General features: G+C 39.4%; 1 protein-coding gene across 1 annotated transcript in view; it reads right to left on the reverse strand.

Annotated features, from left to right (window-relative positions):
* Window positions 1-4852, reverse strand: part of ROBO2 (roundabout guidance receptor 2) — a 1069237-nt gene extending 1064385 nt beyond the window's left edge. The window contains exon 1 of the mRNA XM_039387910.1: window positions 4708-4852. The gene's annotated coding sequence lies outside the window, so the exon portion shown is untranslated. The remainder of the gene's footprint in view (window positions 1-4707) is intronic.
* Window positions 4853-20428: the final 15576 nt, after the last annotated feature.

Consider the following 20428-nt stretch of genomic DNA (forward strand, 5'->3'; position numbering starts at 1 on the left):
TGAAGGCAGACACTATGGCCCAGCAAACAAGTTCTAACCCTAACTTCCTCTCTTCAGGGTTGGGATTTAGTAGGGGAATTTTCAGAGTGTGCCCTTTGCTCTGTCTCAACAAGAAAAAATAAGGGGAAAAAAATCCCTACTTCCATCAGAAGAGTGGGTATAATGACTATCTGCGTGAGTGTCATAATGTATATTTAATGACTGTAAACCATTCAGAAATATCTGGATGCGTCACACACATAAGGGAATGGTAAAATTGTGCTGGACCTTGCTCGGGAACCTGTGCAGTCCTGTGTTCTCAAGGGAGCACAGAAGCAGAACTACACTTACATCTTCCCCAGCACGGGAGCACGGCTGCAGAAATCAATTATTCAGTCTCTTGCAGCAGTCAACAGACTTGCAAGTCTTAATGGAGAGCAGCTAAGGAATGGGAGAGGGCTGGTTTGTGGATTAGCTCAGGTGCACACAAGCAGCATGGTAAAGTCTGAGTAGGTTTGTCAAAGACTGCCACCTCCCCTAACCACCAAAAAATGAATAAGTCACAGTTCTGCTCTTTGATATGCTCAGGGTTTCCAAATATGCCTGACAGCAAGTTTAGTCCCTGATCTACTGAATACATTCCAGTGAGGCACACATAGTATAGCTAAGAGATCTGATCATGATTTAGTAAGTTATTACATTATGGTGGTGTTTATTTCCTACTATATATGTTTACATTATTAAAACTGACAAGGAATACTGGTACAATTATTCTTGTAAATCCCCTCTCCTAACCCAAAATAATTTTGATGGGCTTGAAGACAACAAATGAGGGCAGAATAACTGTGAATAATGGAAAAAATAAAAAAATCACCTAATTTGTTGAGTGGGAGTACCAACAGAGATAGAAACAGTTGGTTAGGGTTTTTTTTCCTGTTACATTGAGTATGTAAAATCCAAGTAGGCACAAGTCCCAGGGGAATCAGATTGTTAATGTTCCACCCGTACCAGTAATCATACCTTCATATATTCAGAGAGTGCATAATTAACCAAAAAGAGTAGTCTAGCAGTTTTTAATATTTATTGGAATTATGCTTACATCTCTTTTAAGGGAACTCTCGAGTTTAGCTGTCTAGGCTTCAATAGGATAAAAAGCATGATAGTCAGTAAATTTTAAAATCCTCAAGTAATTCTTTGAATAACTTTCTGATGCATAACCATGTTGTACCTAGTGATTTTAAAGACCAGATCCCCAGAAGCTAGAAACATCTAGCTTTGAGAGCAAACACACTGTCTGTGACTTGAGGAGGTGTTTATTCTGACCAAGCTTGCCGAGGATGTGTCACCTTAAATCTATCGTTCCTCCAATATTTTATGTCCCTGATTCTAGGCTCTAGCTGGTGTGCTTTTGTGACAGAAATTTCTTGTTTACAGAGTGCACAGGAAAGGAAATGTTTCTGCGGCCATTTGTTTGATTTATTGCTGTGGGGCATTTGTCTTATCTTTAAAAGAAAAACTAGCATTGTTGGAGGCCCCGAGATTCAAGATTCCGAAGCTATCCTAAAGAAAAAACGTAAAACTATTTTCAAATCATGGCTTAAAACAGTTAGAAAAAGAGGAAACATTACACTGTGAGCATCACCATAGTATTTAATATTGTTTTTCCCATAGCCAAGGTCATGCTACCTTCCAGAGGCCCAGTCATGACTCCCAAGCAAATCTCACAAAGCTGTGAGGTGCCAGGTAAAGGTGATGAAGAAATTCTGCTGATTGAGAAGTAGACCAGCAGATAAAAGAAAAATCAATACCTGAGCATCAGTACAGTGTAATAAAAGCAATATCTCATTTTGACACCTTGACTGAGGGGTTTTTTTGGACAAAGACTGACATTATTTTTCCACCTAAGTTTAACCCCTGATGTCAAGTTATGCTTTTCTGTGTTGTCCAGTATGGGTGACTCCTGCCTCATCTCCAGTTGTGACTCCTACCTCATCTCCTCTCCTCATCTCCACATTGCTTGTTTCTCTCTTTCATAAAGGCTACAACTATTTTGCTTTCTGCAAAGACTTTTCTCTCCGTCATATTAAGCTAAACACGCACTAGGACAATATCAGAGACTAATTAAATATTGAGGCTGTGATACTCAAATAAACAAGTATTTGGGCTCCAGGGATTTATTCCTCCAAAGGTGCAGACTGTTGTCTCCTCACCAACTATTTCATCAGTAGAGACTTCATAAGTGGTCATTTGTTGTTCCTTATGACGTTTAGATGACTCTGTAACAGGTTCTCTACATCCAATGCTGAAAGACAAAGCCCTTGTGCTGAAGGCACTCCTAAGTTTTTTTCAATGAGCTGAACCACGGATAAAGATTTAATCTAATGCCAATTCCCCACATTCATTAAGATCAGTTATTCCACAGAAAAACCCAAATGGTCCAAGGGAATTCATGTCAGATAAACTGTTTCTCCATCACTCAGATAGCCAACAAAGAAAAGTACTACTTCAAAACACTCTTTAAATAGATGACTTGACTTCCAGCTTTGTAGGCGTGCTAGGCAATTTCAATTGCTACTTGTGAAAATGCCTGGTGACGTCTCGCAGTTGGGAAACTTAATTTTAGCACAACCAAGGAGTCAAGGAGGGACAAAGGAAGGTAATAGTGCCTACCTAGTCCTTGAACCTGCACAAAAACATCAGAAATATTAAACCTACTGAATTGTAGTAAAAACATATTGAGATGTGGTTGTCATCCATGAATTTGTTTCTTTTCCTTACCATTTCTATAAGAGTGGACATAGGATTGGGGTTATTTTTTTAATAATTATTCTAGTGTTTATGAGCTACTTAATTTAGGAATTTTGGAATAAAGGAACCCTCAGTGTCTTTTTCTCTGTTGATTTCGAGAGCTCTACTTGACATCAGAACAGATATTTTTTAATTTATTCTGAAGCCAGAATAAAATGTGCAACTGGCATTCATAATGACTCATAGAAACAGCACACCATATGTAATCTATCAGTGGCTTTAGCAACACATAGCTCACATGGCAGTGCTCTGCATATAGGTAAAGGTCATTTAAGAGAGGAAAGACACACATTTACACACAATTTCTACATATTAACTAAAAAGAATATCTGTGGTTTTGAGTTTTCTTCAGTGGTACATGGGTTATTAACATTACCAAGATCCACAACTGAATGTACACTGTAACTGTTAGTTATAGCCATACCCTTATGAACATCTTGTGCCTACATTAATCACTCTCATTTTGCTGACTGACGTTGTTGATGGAGTCTTGGATGGGAAAATGCAGGTGAACACCTCCTACTTGCACCAGATTTGAACTACAGTAGAGTATGCCTACTTCTCACCGCCCAGCATGAGACACAAGACAAGTGAATTAATCCTTTTAAAAATTTTGTCTCTGTTCTTCTGGCTTGCACTTTGTGTAATGACCAAAAGCAACCACCTACATACTTGCTATATCCAGCTGTATGAAGAATGCCAGAGAAATAGTGAAACATGTACCAGCTGCAATGAAGTACCTGAAATGTAATAAGTAACACGCAACTGCACAATCAATTCCCACTATTAATTTCCATAACATTTAGAATAAAATACGGTTGATTTTCCACAAGTATTTTAATTCGTGAAGTATATTTATTGTAGGTTGAGTCTGAAATAAGTGACCCAATTTCAACAACTTAAAATAACAAGCCATATATTTTGCCAGAAGGATAGTTATTTCCCTGGATTTACAGATGGTATCCTGGCTATTCTTGATCTAAGATTTTTAACAACGAAGTTAGAAACTCTTTTGGCAATCCTAAAGTCCTGTGTAAGGACCCATCTTGAGTATTAGTATTCCTTCTTGACCATAAATTCTTTATCTATACATATATATATGCAATGGACATATTTCCTCTTATCCAAACTTAGGAGAACTACCAAAAAAAAAAAAAAGCCCTCCTTCTGTGTTGACTGCAGAGAACAGCCAAATTTATCAGTTTGAGTTCTCATTGGTGCACCATGCTGGTACTGAAGTGCCATCACGCTCCTTTTTATTTGTATTACTTCTCCCAAAGCTAATTACAACTATTTGGCTTCCCTAACTTTTTTCTTTCTATTAAAATTTACAGAATTTAATGTATTATGCCAGTTCCAAATTAATGATGGAAGTCTGTAATTTCCAATTTACATACTACACTCTAATACCTTTTTATGAGCTAAACTGCTTTGTATTCAGTTATCTAGAATTTGAAATAGTTGGCATTTTTGGGCATTAAATTGTAGGTAAAAGAGGATGAACAAGCAAACCTCCGATGCTCGTTCTTCACGCCAGCACATTACTGATTGCTTCCTTAGCTTTGGCATCGAGATTCTCAGGGATGCCCAGAACGAGCCTAACTGGAAGCAACAGCGCAGCTTTGCACCAGGTGTTATCCCCGCCGCCCTTGGGCTCCGCGCCCCCGCCCCGGAGCTCCCCCGAACCTCCCCCACTTCCCCACACCCAGCCCCGGCAAAACTTGTGGAAGTTACCCGGCGAGAGGCACCTGCTGGGGAGCACCCGGCGCCGGAGGGGCGGTGCGGGGGCCCGGCACCGCCGCGCCCGGGGGGATGCGGGGCTGGAGGCGGATGCTCCGCCGCGCCCTCCCCCGGCCCCAGGGTGGGCTGTGCGGGGGCTGAACCCCAGCCCCTCTCAGCCCCTGCCCCCCCGGCTCTTACCTGGGCGGCGGGAGCCCCGAAACGCGGTCCCGGGAGATGCGGGAGTCGCGCCCGAAGTTTGTCGGGGAAAGGCGGGGGGGCAGATCCCGAGGGAATTAAAGCCCCCAGGGTGCGCGGTCAGTAGTTTGCACAGTCCAGGCGGAGCAAGCTCACTTGCTCTGTTAAAGGTTGGGGGGGAGGGAAGAAGGGGAGCGGATGGAGAGCGAGAGGAAGGCCCCCTTTCCTACGGGCTCCTGCAGCCGAAGGGAGGAGTTAGTTTAATTAGAGGCCGCGCTCCCGGGAAACGTGCCCGAGTGGGAGCACGGACGGGCTTGGAGGGAAAGTTGCGGCGCTCCGGAGCTTCAGCACCGCGGACAGCGGCACCCAGTCCGGCCGAGGTGTGCCTGGGGCATCCAAAATACACATCGGGCAAAAAACCGCGCGCTGGGCAGACGATGGAATATCGGGAGAGCTATTCCTATCGCAAATTGTCATCACCCTTCAAGAGGGGCATGTTATCCCGCCTGGGAATTTGCCAAGTGGCTTCTGACAGCCCCAACTGAAAATAGGGATCAGGTCATGAGAGCCTGAAGAATCACTAATGTCCCCTCCACCTCAAATAGACAGAAATTATATTTGATTGCACGTATTCTGGCGGATTGGTGATCCACTACCACTGGCTGGTAAATATTATTAATCTTATTCTGCAGGTGAGGACATTGGGACAGAGAGATTAAGAAATGATCGAGGTTACACACATAGAGTCAGATCCCTGTGTGACTCCAGATCTGTGTGTATGTAACCTGTGAGACCATCTTCCTCTTTAGATAACTTCTTTCCCTCCTTCTTTCTCCCTGGATTTAATCACAGAATCAATAGAATCACAGAATGGCCTGGGTTGGAAGGAACATTAAAGAGCATCTTGTTCCAACCCCCCTGCCATGGGCAGGGACACCTTCCACCAGACCAGGTTGCTCAGAGCTCCATCAAACTGGCTTTGAACACTTCCAGGGATGGGGCATCCATAGCTTCTCTGGGCAACCTTAAGTGTAGTGCCTCAATTGCACTAGCAGCAATAGCTTGATCATCAACTCTTGAAGTGTTTATAGACCTCTCCCAAGCACTGCAATATGACTTGAGGTCCTCCAGATTCAGTAAGTTGCTATTGTGAATGTAATAGAGCAAAATAAAGCAGCACAGTTTTGTGAGGAACAGTCAAGTAGGAGCATGAGAACAGAACCAGACCTTTTATCTGCACAGAGATGATTGTGAAGCAAGTGGGATAAGAATTCACATGTTAGATTCTCTCAAGGAGAAGAGGTAGAATTGACCTTTTGTAAATCTCAGCAAACAAAAAAATTCCAGAAATTGAATGCTTATTATCACCACAGTTCATGAAATATTAAACAAACATTCCAGGACAACAAACAGTCTTCAGCATTGTAGAAAAAACATTTCTACAGGAGTGGAGCAGAGTTATTTTTGAAAAAAAGTATTGATATATTACATTGAGAAAGGAAATTTTCATTACTAATAATTCATGTAAAGCGCAAATGAAAAGAATCTACTACTTGTTGATTGTTGGAAACAGTTTAGTTATTGACAAAAAACATAAAGGTAGACTTAGAGGAAGTTCATTAATGATCAAGAAAGAAAAGAGGTAGGTAAGGTGAATCTTAAAAACAATACGGCATGACTCTTCAGTTCATCAATATTTATACGATGCATTTATGTGCATGCCTTTTCCAAATACCTGCATGGCATGAGAAAACAAATTACAGCTGTGGAAATGGAAGAGAGTATGGAAGGTTGAACAGATGGAAATGCTAGCCCATGCATTTTCTGCCTAATCTTAAAGTAAAGGAACTACGAGAACTAAAAGGCTGAGCTTATTTTTAAAATTGTCTTTATTATGTTAAGAAAACTTTCCTGTCTAACCATTGAGGAGGCACTCTGGCTGTCACACTCCAACCATTGACCTGAACACCCCACAGGTCCCCATGTCCTTTGTTGGGTGAAAGGTTGATGCCAGTTCATGCATTCCTCAACATACATATGCAAATATACATATTATCTATTTTTAATTATTTTGTATAAATGCATTTTTAATTTTTTTCTAAATTATACATACAATTCCTCACAGCCTTCCCAAGGTATTTACTGTCACCTCCCAAGGTGTTTAAAGTACATTCTAAAGTGTCTTCTTTTTCTACTGAGCTTCTTTTTGTTAGCTAAGGAAAAATTTTTTATATATATATATATATGTGTACACATGCATACTTACACACATATGACAAAACCTAATGCCAAGCATTTACAACATTTTGTGAAATGGAAGACAGACTTTGAAATCTCAGGATCTGAGAAGTAGGCAGTAACATAAGCCTAGAAGAAGGTTTTCATGGCAGTAACACACTAAAATCGCATGGTGCAAGTTTCCCCAACAACAGGCTGAAAGCAGGTGTGCCAGTCAGGCTCGTCACAGATTGTGCAGCGAAGATGGAGGCCTCTTTAGTACAAGTGTCTTGGAGCATAGCCAGGACTGATACATGACTTTGGATATGGCTGTGTCAAAATTCAGGCTGCTATGGCTTCAGACTCGGAAGTCACCTTGCTATGCAGATGGTCTGAGAGATGAAGCATGGAAGAAGAAAGCTGAAATGCTGGTGGCAGAAGTCATGAACTGAATGAGACCAACTGCACAAAGCAATGTATGACATCCTGCTGCGGCAGAGAAGAGTTTCTTTTCTTCCCTGGGCTAACCACTCATTCCCAGTCAGGAGGCTCATTTAGGGTAGTGACCACTTTGGTATGCTCATTTTACAGGACAATCCAAACCATCTTGTGGTTAACACTTCACAGTGTGCGTAATATTGCTCTAATATCTCACAAGTTCTTGGTGTCTATGGTCTCAGTGCAGTTTCTATCGGAGAAATTTTTTCTCAGGTAGCAAAACATCAAAGTTAGACAATGCCCAAGCAGCTATTGTCAGAAATTATTAAGGGCTGAATAATGATCAGCTTAGAATAGAAATAAAATTACAAGATTTATGTACATCTTATTTTTAAGAGAAGGAATCTTCTTTGCTCTCCCCCACTTTTGCTATAGAGCAGAAAGGGTCCTCTTATGTTAGATACCAGACAAGGATGGAACAGCAACAGCAAAAATCTTCCTTCACTGGAGAGCTTATAGTCTAGTAGGGTAAAAGACTTGATAAGAATAATGTACTTACTGCGTGGGCAGCATAAGTTTTATGTGTTCTTAATTATTCATTTCTTTGCTGCTAAGTGCTTTGATTTAAAAATGATGTGATGTGTACATGCAGTGTTGATACTCAGATAACTTAATTGTTTTGGTAATATAACAGGGCATATGATGTAATGCCAATAGACTGCACCTTGTGTGCATTACAGAGCTCTTCCACGTGGATGCTTATGCTCTAGTGACAAAGCTAATGATTCCTAATACGTGTACAGGGTAAGAAAGAGACTGCTGTGATAGACACTTAATAAATGGTTAAACAGATTGGAGGGAGAGCCAAGAAAAAAACTCAAAATCTTGGCTTTGAACTGGCTTTGGAATGATATAAGCAGATGCAACAGATTTGAATGTGAGGAAAAGAAAAAGCCTGAGGGAGAAAGATACCCAAGTAATGCAGATAGTTTTCCTTACATACAAACTTACCAGCTTCCCTGCCAAAAATACGCTCCAAGCAATACCAACTTTATGGCATATTCCCTGCAGTAATCCAGGCTCAAATATATTAGTTACTGTAGGGCACAATGAATTTTCTTTTCCAGGTGTTTCAGTAAAGGAGTATAAAGTATCTAATTAAAATGTAAACATCCAAGTGGGTATTCATGCCTTCCAACTGACGTCACATGAATTACTGCTTAGGAAAACTTCTCTCTAGCAATTATAGAAATTTACTTTTCTAATCATATCACCTAAACAGCATTAAGAAGACTCCTTTCATTCTTTTTTTTCCCCCCACATACATCTGTGCTGAAGCAAAATAGAACTAGAATTAAACAAAAGAGAGAGAAAGGGAAATAAAATTTAGAAAATTACTATCATTGTGGCTCAGCCACTCTGGATCAGGTCTTCTCAGAGGATAAGGATCTAAATGTGATAGATGCCAACAGCATCAAAGCAAAGTTCAAAGCAAAGAGGAAATTCTCACCTTTATGGAACAATTGTGTTCTGTGTAGTCTTTTTAAACACGTATGGTCTATACTATTTACTATGAGGGTAGCGAGGCACTGGCACAGATTGCCCAGAGAAGATGTGGATGCCCCATCCCTGGAAGTGTTCAAGGCCAGGCTGGATGGAGCTCTGAGCAATGTGGCCTAGTGGAAGGTGTCCCTACCCACAGCAGGGATGTTGGAATAAGATGCACTTTAAGTTCCCTTCCAACTCAAACCATTCTGTGATTCTATGATTCTATTCAAGAGGATTTTTGTAAGAGTCATCCAAGTTCTGCTGTAAAGTGTATCTTTCTGGACAAGTTATGAGGTTTTTATTTGTTTGGGTTTTGTAGTTCTTGTTTTAATTTACTGTTTGGGATTTTTTTGTGTTTAGGGATTTTTAACATATCAGTGTATTGATAGGTAGCAAAAAAGAGCAGAAAATCACCCCTTGTAGTCGAAACAGGAGGATCTATTAGAGTAACTGTCTTTCCTCTCTGTCTGTATGAACATTCGGCCCATTGAAATTAGTTGGTATTTTGGCAGTAATTTCAGCAGAATCAGAATTTTATTAAACAATTTTTAGTAGGTATTAAGTAGGAATGTGTCAACAAAATGAGTGGAAGATGGACAATAGGCTGCATATGTAAAACAACTTTCATTAAACCTGTAACGAAATATATTCAAATCACTACCATCACTACTGTGATTCACATTTTCTTTTAGAAGTACATTTCCTAACCCCTTTTTTTCCCCCCAGTTAGCATGAGCTTAAAAGTCAGATTTACATTCTACTTGCCCAAAGGTGTTGCCCATTTCGAAGGGCATCTGACACATCCAACAGGAACTGATGTGACAAATCAGAGCAAACCCATTATTGTGATATCAGTCACGTCAGCAAAAAATGAAGTATTGGATTATCAGGAGGAACTAAGAGGTCATTCACCTTTTTCCAGTTACTCATCTTAACAATTAAGACTTTGAATGATAATTTGATTTGAGTTGTGTCAAAAGTAGTTATACCACTGTTAGAGTACTACGTGATTACAAGTATAATCATGCTTTTGTGTGAAAAGTAACCCCTAAACCTCTTACAGTGTAGAAGGTTAAGCACTTTGATTACTTCATACCTAGAATCTGACCCAGAATCTCGGTTTCATAATGCCAGACCAACTTCTAATTGATTTTATATCACCATTGATTATTACAGCAATGTAAGACTTCATCCAATTGAGTTATAGAGCAGGGGAGGGGGGGAAAAAATCTATCACAAAGATACAGAAGCATCCATCAAAGATGCATTTAGAGTAAATGGACAATGCACTTTTTTTTTTTTTAAAGTTGTAATTGTATTCAAGTGAAATGACATTTAGCAGCCATCGACTGTAGGTTATTGAAATATTCTGTGACCTTGGCTCGACTTCCAAATGGAAAGCAAAACCACAATAAAATGGCAGAGAATACAGAAATCAAATTTTGGTCTCTATTACATTGTTTTGAAAATCTTCAATAACATGTTAATGATCTTAATTACTCTCACAGCTACCAATTTTGGAACCAGTGCTTAACCAAAACCAAATGTTGAATAACCCCATAATCTCCAAGTGGACAGAGTTCAAAGTGAACCTGTACATACTTTGTAGAGCAGCCCAACTATTTTGGTAAGAGTGTGATTTTCTTGCCCAAATAATTGCATCATTATGCTGCTAGACTTGTACAAGCCTAATGCATACACACAGCACATTATAGGTTAGTTCATTACTATATAAGATTAAACTATGGTAATACAGCTGCAATCACATTGGATGGGCATTTTTCACCCTACTATGTCCTGGCATTTAAAGCAGCAATCTTATGTTTAGCAGTAATGCCTTTTTTTTATTCATATCACTACCTCTTGCAGTGCAAAATCATAATCTAAAAGGAAACTTTTTTTCTTTTATTTCAGAAGAGATGGGAATGGATAGATGTTGAAAGCCAGCCACCAAAACCCCAGTTTATCTAAGAGTTATTTATTTACAGCTTGAGACTGTTCACTGAATTTAGCTAAATAAAGGAGTAGGAAGAGGGGAGAGAGAGAACAGAAGCTCTTTGCTTGACAGCAGTTAGAGCAGCACTCCTGATTATTGTAATGGGTTCACTTGTCAAATGCCTTTCATACCAAAAGCAAGGCTGTTAAATGCGAAGTTGAGACTGTGGATTTTTTTTCCTCAATGAAAAAGCACTCTCCATATCAACCCCCCACAGATGAGCATTAAAAGCATTTTGATGCTTGAGGGAATCTGATTTCCAGGGGGATATCACAGCATCTACCTGTCTTTTGTGGCTTCTGAACACTTTGTTCGTAACTTCAAACAATGAGTCAGTACACAGGGGTCCTTTTAGAATTTACTAATAACGAAGGCTTAGTTTTATCTCTCTTGACCAGTAGCATTCATAAATAAACTGTATTTCTCCCTTCCCACTCCATGCAAACAATGAGCATTCTACCAACTGAATTGAAAGCCTTTGCTCATCCTTTCAGCTCTTAAGTAGCAAAATTCCTTTTAAAAATATAATCAAAGGTAAGTGCTGGTTTTGAATCAGCCAGTAATCTGACCCTAAAGCTACATAGTGACTAAATGAATATTTGGATACTTCTTCTTTAAACTGAACAAACAAACAAACAAACAAACAAACAAAACCCCCCCATACTTCAAACACTTTCTCTACTGCCTCCGAGGCAGAAAAACTTGGATCAGCAAAGAAGAAAGCAAGCCTCTCCCCTGCCTTCATCAGGACACAGCTGTCACCAGCCTGGCTGTTGTAGGTTGAATGATCGAGCACATGCCAGCGGCTGCTGCACTGCCAGGGAGAGAACCTCAGGGCTTCCCCCAGCCATGGAGGTCGTGCTGTGCTGGGAAAACACACCACAGGGAACAGATGGACAGGTGGGGAAAGTCATAGCTGAAAAGACTGCGGATTGCTCCTGTGAAAAGGGTGGTTGAGGCAACCACTGCACCCTGACAGTGGCGCAAGCGGAGTGATTTTAGCCGTCACAGCAGAGCTGAAAACATGGAGATGCATCAAGAGGAAGGAAGGAAGCCATGCTATTACTGATGCTTTCCAGTAAGCAGTGCTCAACAAAGGTGATTATTCACTGAGTATGTGGTTACACAATCAGAAATGGATTAGGAAAAATAAATCACCCCGAAACCACTGACTGGGATTCTGACACATAGTTTTTTATTACTAGAAACAATTTTGAAAAAACAAACCCCTGCTTTTCAACTCCTCTTTATTTTCACAGGTGCATTCTGAAACTTCAGCAACGTTGCTAGGACCAGTTTCACACACACAAGAATGTAGGGACAACCTGAAAGCTCAATAAGGAGAGTAGAAATAGATATTTTTTTTCTTTAATTTTATTTCATACTATTATTAGATACACTGCTTACAGTTTCAGATATATGAAACCATGTTTCTAGGAGATAGAGTTTTCTTTGGCATTTGTGTTAGGCTGGGAGAGTTGACTTTCTTCCTTCAGTGCAAAGAAAGTGGTGTACCTATATGCTAACTAGCTCCTTTCAAGCACAGGAAAGAAAAAGGTTTGTGAGCCCCACAGATTTTTAAAAAAATAACAAATTATTTTTTCTGTGTATGAAGAGAACAAACTTCCAGTTGCATTTTAGAGCACAGATGAGTATAGTGAGTATAAAGATGAGTACCTCAGCATTGCTAGAGCTTTAATGGAAAATAATGATTAGAATTATTGCTCCCAGCTTACCTACCTTAATAAAGTACCAATTTATGAGGTATTTCTGATGGGTTTTAAACCATCAAAACACTTGCAACTCCCTTGAACCCTTACAGACCTACAAGTGTCTTTGCTGACACATTATGCACAGATTTTAAGCGTGATATTCCATTACAGATACTGCAGGCCACCAGCCTGCTGGCAGAATTAAAAAGAAGTAGAAATAGGAATTTTAAAGGAAAATTAAGAGGAGGAAGAGAATATAACTCCGTGTGGAAATCAATCCCAAAACTGAAATTAGATTTTCAACTACTTTTATAAAGCATTTTTAGTCAAGGCAATAAAGAGAATGAGTTAGTATATTCAAAGAAACCTCAGTTCCTTTTGCTACTGTCCTGTAATAGATGTACTTAAAAATCACTAATATATTTCTGAAAGATGAAGAATTGGAATACAGCAACACAGTTATTGGTTGTCCTTTATTAGAAAGTCGATTGATTGCTCCAGGTTTTCTAACTATACATACTGAAAAAAAAAAAAAAAGAAAAAGAAAAGCTGCAAAAAGGATTAATTCTGTAAAATAGCACACAAAAGTAGAAAAAAAAATCAATAGCAACAGGAATCTAGGGAATAGATTTAAAAAAATCACAAGGGCTGGTACGGTTACTTATAAATGACAGATAAAAAGCATAAATCAATAGAAAGTTCTGAAGAAGGTACCACAGGAATAGATGAGCATATACTCCAGAAAAATGAATGTTTTTTGTATGGTAGACAAAACCAGTGGAACTAGTCATCATGAAATGGAAGAATAACAACACATAGCACAATACTTTCTAATGACCTTGATAGGAAGAATCAGGCTGCTGAGAAGTTACATCTCACTTAATTAGACAGGATTTTGTGCAGCTTTGAAAGCATTTACTTATTCTTGGTCATGGTTTAACACCAAGTACCAGGCAGCCGCCCACTACATTAAATACACCTTATTACCTGCAAGCTCTTTGTGATTTAAAACCATGCCTGCTTCTGAATCAAAGTAAGACAGGGATAAATACTATAATTCTCATATTTGTTAACTGCCTTTTTACCACCAGAAGTGCATCATTGGAAGCAACACACTGAGATATAGTTGGTCATAAAGCTACTAAATCCCACCTTCTGATTTGGAAATGATGATTGTTCCTATTTTGCAACTTCCCAGAAAGTTTTATGAACACAACTTCTTTGAATTCCAAAGGGAATTTCTGCTACCAAGTGTGAATGTACTGGTTAGGGAACTTAGAATAAAGAGGAGGACAGTTCATTTACTCTGACCTTTGCCTTGATGTTAAGGAACAAAGACAGCATGTTCTTCTCAATTTGAGAACCCACTGGCAGGACAGCTGTGACTAAGCTGCCAGACAGACCACCTAAACAAGGACGCCCTGAGAAAGATTTTGTTCCATAGCACCTGTCTTGATATAAGGACAGATAAACTGGACAGACAGAAATATAAACAACTCACTGGGATTACTCAGCTATTGGTGATGAATCTAGAAACTTTCAGTCTGGAACACATTGCTCTCCAGCAACCCTTACCTGGCATGGTAGCGATAGTAACCCTTACCCTAACCCTAACCCCTAAACCCTAACCCTAAGCCTAACCTTAAGCCTAACTCCTAAACCCTAACACTAACCCTATTAAAGCCTATTAAAATGCACCCTAATTTGAGCAATTTAAATTTGACTGGACGGGAAAGCCTCCAAAAGGCAAAATGAGAACATATGCACCATGGAAAGTACCACAAGATCACACACCTGGCAATATCTGTACGTCCTGAAATCTTAAATGGCTTTTTCAAAAATACTAGTGTGGAGGATGCATGATTTAAATGCGTGATAGTTGTATGTTCTTCTTCCTAAATCTTCCCTTGCTTTGCTGATCTTCTTTTTCTTGCATCTGGCTGTTTTGTCCTTGAAAGAAGCTGAATTGGAAGTTCACATTTTGCTCCAGACATGGGGTAGAACACAACAGTTTGCGAAAAATTTGGAGCACTAACCAATTATGAAAATGAGTGTTCATCTTCTGCTTTTCTTTGGTGCTCACATCCTCAGCCCTACCCAGCAGTGACTTAGGTTTGAACCACTTTGGGCCTCACAATCCATTCTGTGTATTTTTGAGAGGTCTGAGTTTATTTCATTCTCTTTCCCTGAAGAAACAGTTCTGGACAAGCAAGGAGAGGAATTATGGGATCTTCAGGCTTTACCCTTCCTTCCTGTGAATACATACTTACAAAAGATTGAAGTCAGAGGAATCTTTACGTAAACCTTGTGAAAATAGCCACAGATTTCCAGGCTGAGCAGAGAAAATACAAATACTATTCCCTCAGATCTTTAATCCATTCTTTAAGCTACTCTCACAGCTTTTTTTTTTTTCGTTTTTTAATATTGGCTCAGACCTATACTATCTATCTAAAGCTAGTGTTCAGCTATATTGTATAAGCAATATTGTATAACAATATTGTATAACAATATTGCTTCCCCTTGTGTCAAAAACAATTCTGTACTGCTGTCTCAGGCAATGTCTCTAGCCTTCCCTTTCACATCACAGTGGTTGAGAAAGCATTTTTCTCTCCTTTTCCCAACAAGTTCTCAGCTGTACTCTTGACATATTTTAATTAGGGTTTCTCTCTGACCAAAGGACGGACACCTCTCTCCTTCAATTAGTTAATGGTTTCCCACTTTCTGCTGCTGCTGTTGCTCCCATTTCACTTGCCATCCTCCTTGACCTCACAGCAGCTGGAACTCTGAAATTAGATTAGACAGGTTCATGCAACTCTCTCAGCTGCACAGAGGCTGCCAGAGTAGTTTTGTTATTTGTGTCCAAAACCATGACTGAATTCTTATTTTGTTGTATAAATTGCAGCAACAGTGGGTCTGTATGGATGGACATGACTATTTCCAACACGAATGAAAGAATGAAAATAATACAAAGCAGCAGTAGGAGACGGGTGTGCTTTCTTTTGTGGCACAAACACATATGAGACACAAGCCTTCCCAAAGTCTGTATTCAAAAGACTGTTCATTCAACATTGCCCTAGTAACAGCCTTACAAAAAGAGAACCACTAATGGTAATGTATTCCAGTGACTAGGAATGGGTTATTATTGAAAGAGTTATATTGAGATTATGAGTGGTAAGGAACTAATCTTTCAATTTCAAGTATTCTCTGGTTTTACTGCAAGGCTTATAGTAATATTAGGATGGTGGTGTGGGGGGAAAGGACTTTACAGAGAGACAAACCTCTGTTTTACTAACTTCTACCTCTTGTGAAACAACAGGAACTTAGGTTGACTCAGCTATGCTCTCTAAATCTCACTGCTTATATTTTACAAAAATTTTAAAGGGATATGGGCTTTTGCAGCAAATACTCACAGAGAATCCTTTTCTGCACGTCATTTGCCCAGTTTTGAAAAAGTAAAGTGAAGGCCATGCAAGGAAAACATCTCATGAAAACTACAACTTAGTAAGAGAAATGGAAGGTAAAGTCATTGGCTGAAAATGCAGCTGAATGTGGTGGTACAAATTAGTTGCTGTTCAGCAAGTCCTGTCGCTTACTGGAGTGGGTATGGCAGTGTCCCACAATCACAGAAGGGTTTGGGCTGGAAGGGACCTCAAAGATCATCTCGTTCCAACACCCCTGCCATGGGCAGGGACACCTTCCACTACATCAGGTTGCTCAGAGTTCCATCCAGCCTGGCCTTGAACACTTCCACTAATGGGGCACCCATGGATTCTCTGGGCCCTTGTTCCAGTGCCTCACCACCCTCATATGCACAGTACTCATTAATCTATTAATTAAAAAGAGGAAAAAAAAATAAAGCCAGCAGTGAAAGAAGTACCTGTTACTTCTTATTCCATCTATCTTCTTACTACACACTGGGAAAAAGAAACTTGTTACTATTCTTTATAGAAGACACACAGTGGTATGTTACAGCTTTTGCTCCTTTCCTAAGGAGCTGTGCAATTTAAGTTTTTCACTCCTAGCAGCAGTTCCTCTTCCACCGTGATGTCTCTCTGCTGTTAAAGTAGGGCAGGATCAAAGGGAGTTGTTTGTTAAGTAACTCCTCTCGCACTCTCATATTCAGTTGCAGTTCCTCTGACTGTGACATTTCAGCTTATTATATATGAGGGTCAAATGTAGACTGACAGAGCTCTTTCTAAACACTCATGAAACATCCCACCATCCACACCTCCTCTTAATTCTGCTACATTTTGCCAAACAATGAGGAATCCACACCTTGAATCAGGCAATTGAGCTCTGAAGAGTGCATATGGTTTAATACAGGAAAAGAATTTAGGCCAGATTTTTCAACTCAAAGAGCCTAAATAATATGCCAATTATTATTATTATTATTATTATTACTACTACTACATAAAATAATTTCCATTATTTTACCAATGCAATGCAATGCTTCATGAATGTTAAGGATTTCATCCTTACAAAAGTCCTGACAGATATGTTACTTGCAAGATATGTTACTTCGTGCAAGAAAGTGAAATACAGAGCTCCTGACTTACAGTGAAAGTTAAAGAGAGAAAAAAAGCCCAACAAAACAAAAAACCAGGTAGACAAACAGGGAAAAAAAAAGCCCCAAACAACAATATCAAAAGTTGTCATGGGACATAGAGTTCCTAGCCTGCTACTCAACAAACAGCAATTGATCTGAATAAAAATGGAGGAAACAAATAAGGACACTCTCCTATTGTCAGTCATAGCAGGAAAGATATTCATCAAAAAGTCAGAAGTCCAGAAGTTTAAAAAGTCCAGAAGTTTAATATATGTAAGCAATGAGATAGACAGAATGGATCCTGCTAATTGTTTTAATTCTTCATCGCAATTAAACTAAGAGAAATCTATTCACTCAATGAGCTGCAGGACCATACCATTACTGTCAGGTTATGGCTACCATGTATATCAAATGTCACTTTTGATAGAGTTCATAAAACTTCAGTGTTTTTTCATCATGAAAATAAATGAATGAATATCTAAAGAAACCTCAGCTCTACACCAAAATTCAACTTCATTAAAAATAACTTCAAGGGTTTAACATTTAGAGTAGGTGTAGACAACCTGCCCTTACTGAGAAGTATCTATGACTAGAAAACACAATCTCATTTGGATTTATGTTGCTCTCCCGAGGTATATGATTATGTCTCCAAAAGAAAATCAGTATTCCATTGGCTACAAATGTATTACTGCTGGTTTAGGAAACCCTGGCTCCACTGCCACCTTACCAGTAATATGATGCATTTCAATGCATTTTGCTGAGTTCAGTGCATTTTGATACTTCCATTTAGTGTTTTGCACTTCCTTTTCAATTCTCTCTTTGCAGTGCATCAAACTTTGTTTGTTATATTTCAAGTAGTGAGGTAGATAAATACTGTCTGCCAAGATATACTTTCAATTTAGCATGAAAGTGCCTGCTTAAAATTCCCTTTGAATAAATTTTTGTTTATAAAAAAGAAAGCTTTTTGGCAAGCCATTAATTATCACACAATTATTTGTGCTAGTCTGTCATAAGAAGTGGATGTAGCACTATAAACACATTTTATAACTAAACAGCAAAAAAGATACTGGCCATCTTTTCCACTGAAGAATTTGTTGCACAATCTTAAATAGATAACCTATATGTCCTACATAAAAAGGAATTTAGGCACCTTTTTCTGGACATGCACTCTGCTATAACTCTGACTTTTTCCTTTAAAACAAAGAATCTCTACCCTCAGAGGTAGGATAAGCCGCATTTCTTAACAGTTTGCACAGGTAGCTAATATTTTACTTTATATTGAATGTAAAGAATGATCTCTGCAGCTAAAACCTAAAAATATTCAGAGAAGTATTAAAATTCTTTCCATAAGCCTCATGCAGGTGCTTTTCAATAAGTCATCTTCACTTGAAAATTTGATAATTAAAATTCTGTTTGCTTCATAATTGCGGTAAAAAAACCATCAAGAACTGGGCTTTGATATTCTCTTATTTATACAGGACAAATATTGCCGAATTTCTGTTACTCTAGAACATCATAACTGACCATAGATACCTATCTTTGTTTTTTGCCCTGACCATGTTTTCTTGCTATACTGGCTCTGGCTGAGATGGAATTTACTTTCTTCACAGTAGCCTGGATGTGGTGCTGTTTTGGATTTGTGACTAAAACAGTGTTGATAACACATCAATACTTTGGCTATTGCTGAGCAGGGCTCTCACAGAGTCAAGCCTCTTGTCTTTTTTTTGCCTGAGGAAACAAAGATGGGCAAGGGGGTGGGGGAAGTGCAGGGGGGAGGTGCACAGCTGAGACAGCTGACCTGAATATTCCATGATACCCCATAATATCATGGAGTACAGGAGGAAGGGGCTGGGGGTTGAGGGAAGAATGAGGGCAGGGGAGAGTTGGCTTTCAAGGTGGCTGTTGCTCAGAGATCTTTTGGGCATCAGCTTGCTAGCAGCAGGTGGTTCATGACTACTTTTTCATCACTTTTTGTTTGTTTGTTTCCCCTCCTCTTTCCTTCCCCTATTTAAAATGTTTGTATGTTGACCCCTGAGTTTTCTCACTTTTTCCTCTTCCCATTCACTGCCCTATACCATCACAGGAAGGGTGAGAGTGAGTGAGTAGCAGCGTGGTTGCTTGGCTGCTGGCTGGGGTCAACCCACAACACCTGTGAAGTTATTCCACGTATTTTCTCATTTCCTGTATCCTTTCTTTCCTGCCCAGCAACCTGTTGCACAGGCTTGGTCAAGGTCCCTGCTTAGGGACAGAATTGAAGGATACCATATGGAGAGCAGTCCTCTCTTCTCCTAAACTGTCTCATCCTTCACCATTCAAATGAGTCAAAAGTGCTACACAGGACACCGAGCTATTAATGAAGCTTAACATTCTGCAGCTGGCAGCTTATGGTATAAACTGATCTGAGTGTCACCTTTACAGTAAACAGTTTTTAAACTAACAGAATTGTTTCCCTTAGAAAGGCAGTCACACACTGCTAAATTCACACAATTAATTCCTCTTACGTGAACTGATGTTTCTAGTGCAGACACCCACACCTGAATCCTTCTTCCAGTGTCTGCCTGAAACACAATCCAAACAGTAATTGTATTGTAACTTTGGTTAATTTGGGTATTTGTCACAACCTAACCATAGCAGAGCAGACTCAAGCTTTTATATTAACTCATCTGAAACTTCAGGGGAGGTTCTAGGCCAGGCAAAACTGTAGCTCTGCTCAGCATAGTCAGACAAACCCAGCACAAAGGGGCTGGAGTAAGGGAAAAGACTATTTGCCCTGTCTACTAGCCTTGAAGTTTCATGAAATTCCTGGAGGAATTATTCAGCTATTTGGAGGAAAAATAGGATCATTGAAGATATTTCAGGCAAGAGAGTCTGTAACCACTTATTGGCACAATATCTTCCAAAAGGTCATTGATTATTACCAACCACGTCTATTAAAATCCAATTTTACATGACATTTCAAGAAGTGTGTTGGGCAATAAATTGGCAGGTTGAAAGTGTTTTTCCAAAGAAGAGAAGGCAGCTACAAGGGCAGATAAACGTTGCAGACCAGTAATATTGCAATAAACTAAAGTACACTATCAATCTGCTGAATTAATGCCAGGGGGCTGGTCCATTGTATTTGCTGAAAGAGAGACAGTTGTTACAGAAAAAGTACAGCAATATGAGGCTCAATAACTATTCCTGGGATAAATGCTGATGGATAAGGCAATTCTTGAGATGCCCATGAAAAAGCTGATATCTAACTTTTTTCAGATTTTTTCAAATATT

This window comes from Pipra filicauda, unplaced genomic scaffold (genome assembly GCF_003945595.2).
Source record: "Pipra filicauda isolate LSUMZ 115617 unplaced genomic scaffold, ASM394559v2 scaffold59_size3379749_pilon, whole genome shotgun sequence".
In the NCBI taxonomy this organism is placed as follows: domain Eukaryota; kingdom Metazoa; phylum Chordata; class Aves; order Passeriformes; family Pipridae; genus Pipra; species Pipra filicauda.